General features: G+C 36.8%; 1 protein-coding gene and 1 long non-coding RNA gene across 3 annotated transcripts in view; one reads left to right on the plus strand and one right to left on the minus strand.

Moving 5' to 3' along the window:
* The window catches only part of LOC144964261 (repulsive guidance molecule A-like), a 110,472-nt gene that overhangs the window by 47,064 nt on the left and 60,908 nt on the right, over nucleotides 1–2,500 (minus strand). The gene's annotated exons all lie outside the window — the stretch shown is intronic.
* LOC144964262 (uncharacterized) overlaps nucleotides 715–2,500 on the plus strand; it is a 44,288-nt gene continuing 42,502 nt past the window's right edge. The window contains exon 1 of the long non-coding RNA XR_013643790.1: nucleotides 715–846. This is a non-coding gene — a long non-coding RNA (uncharacterized LOC144964262). The remainder of the gene's footprint in view (nucleotides 847–2,500) is intronic.

Consider the following 2,500-nt stretch of genomic DNA (forward strand, 5'->3'; position numbering starts at 1 on the left):
TTCGGACTCAAAATCCTTCTTCAGTCAACAACAAAAACAGTTGTGAACACTTCACGTAAAAACAGCTTAATATTCACTTTGTTTAATAAGAGTACAACAGAATAATCTGTATCGATATCTAGTCTAATCCTATGACATTATTTGTGACTAGCCATGCGAAGCTTTGAGTAAGTGCGACAACAAATTAATGGATTTTTTAATACTCGTACTTAATTCCCATGCCATATCTCACTTCATAGCCCCCCCCCCCCCCCCCACCCGCCCCTTGCGTCTTATCATAATCGAAATGTGCATTCTCCTACATTCGATTTTTTTCCTTCTGAATTTGTATTTCTAAAATAGATCCTTTTGCTTAAAGAAGGTCATGAAGCTGACGTTTTTCCCGGGGACACTTAGCCTAAACACAACTATAATGTTGTTAATGCAAATTTGTAGATAGATGTGTTTTTGTGTGTGTGTGTGTGATTTAAATTTTTTTTAAATTTATTTATTTTGTTGTTGTTGTTTTTTAAATACATTTATTAAGAAGCACAGCATAATTATGAAATAAAAATTAAAAAGAAACGAAATAATAATATAATGCGATACTTGTGAAACTCTCTGTGCCAATTTATTTCACAGCATTCAAAATGAACCAATTAATCTTTACAAAAATTATACACCTTGAAAGCAATAAGCAGCGTTGCTAATAGCAATAAACAAAGCAATCAAATTGCTTCCATCGCTTACCCTTGAAGTTTCGGGTGATGAAAGAATCACCTATGCAAAGAAGTCAATGAAAGAGAACCTCAAAAACAAACAAGAATCTTCCCGTGCTCATTGGATCGAAAGCAGCTGTGTCTAATGGTAAAATATTAAGCAACTCATCTCTATTCGAATCGCTCTATTGGGTTGTTTTTTTGTTTGTTTTGTTTTGTTTTTTTTTTTTTTTCGGTAATGTGAAGAATTGAAATAGGGGAAGAGAGAGAGAGAGAGAGAGAGAGAGAGAGAGAGAGAGAGAGAGAGAGAGAGACAAACACACACACAGAGGTAGAAAGACACACAAACACACATACACACACACACACACAGAGAGAGAGAGAGAGAGAGAGAGAGAGAGAGAGAGAGAAAGACACAGAGAGAAACACACACACACAGAGGTAGAAAGACCCACAAACAAACATACACATACGCACACAGAGAGAGAGAGAGAGAGAGGGGGGGAGAGAGAGGGAGGGAGAGAGAGAGGGAGAGAGAGAGGGAGGGAGAGAGAGAGGGAGAGAGAGGGAGAGAGAAGGAGAAAGAGAGAGGGAGAGGGAGAGAGAGGGAGAGAGAGGGGGGAGGGAGAGAGAGAGAGAGGGGGGAGAGAGAGAGGGGAGAGAGAGAGAGAGAGAGAGAGGGGGGGGGGGGAAGAGAATATACATCACATCAGACATGCCTACTACAACAAAACATTTGTAGAATTACGAAATTTTGGCTTCAAATTCAGAACTTCACGAGTATCTCTAAGTTGTTAAAACTTATTGAAAATAAAAGTTGATACCAGACTACATAATCTAAAGAATTTTGAAATATTACTTAATCCTTGTGATGGTAAATTGTTGATCTATTAAGTTATTTATTGCGACTACTATTTTTCTATCTCCTAATAACTAAGGATTTTAAAATTTTCAAGTAGTTGATCTGATATAACATGTTATGAGGCTCTGCCAAAAGATATTTTCGTAACATTCGGAACAACAATAATTTAATACTAAGTCATTTAGGAAAACCAATGTTCTTCGGTTTGAATAACGAATTCTAATAAACCAACAAAAAAAAAAACCCCGACGACCTAGATCATACAAATTGTAGTAGTTATAGCTTTTCAAAGTGTTGAACAAGTTTTGGATATAGAATCTTCTTTGTATACCGTTTTTTTTTTAAACTATGAGAAATTATTTTTGGCGTTAGACTGTCCGCTATTGTATTTTTTTTTCAATATGCAACTCAGGAGAATTGATGACAACGAAAACTTTTCATAAGTTATTCATGGTTTTTCAAAATAACTTAGGATAGAAGTAATCGATATGTCCGCAGCCTTTGATACGATCGACAGAGGAAAACTTTTGGAGATACTAACAGACATAGTTGACGAAGACGAGCTCCGAATAATCCGATTTCTCCTCAGCAACACAAAGATACAACCAAGGATATACGGGGCCACAAAACAGACGCAGTTCGAAAGTAACATCGGGACCCCCCAAGGAGATAGTCTGAGCCCGATTCTGTTCACAATATACTTAGAACACGCTCTGAAAGAAGTTCGAAAAGTCATTCCAAAACCAACGACTCATATTGAGAATGCAATCCCTAGAGAAATCGCCTATGCAGATGATGTCGATTTTATTGGATCAACACCAGCAAATATAGACATCATACAAAATACCCTCATGAAATATAACCTCCAAGTCAATGCCAATAAAACCGAATTTACAACAATATCGAGGAACAAAGAGGAATGGAAAAGAACAAAGAAAGT

The sequence above is a fragment of the Berghia stephanieae genome, chromosome 2, assembly GCF_034508935.2.
Source record: "Berghia stephanieae isolate SIO BIC M18660-M18661 chromosome 2, UCSD_Bste_1.3, whole genome shotgun sequence".
NCBI classification, from domain to species: domain Eukaryota; kingdom Metazoa; phylum Mollusca; class Gastropoda; order Nudibranchia; family Aeolidiidae; genus Berghia; species Berghia stephanieae.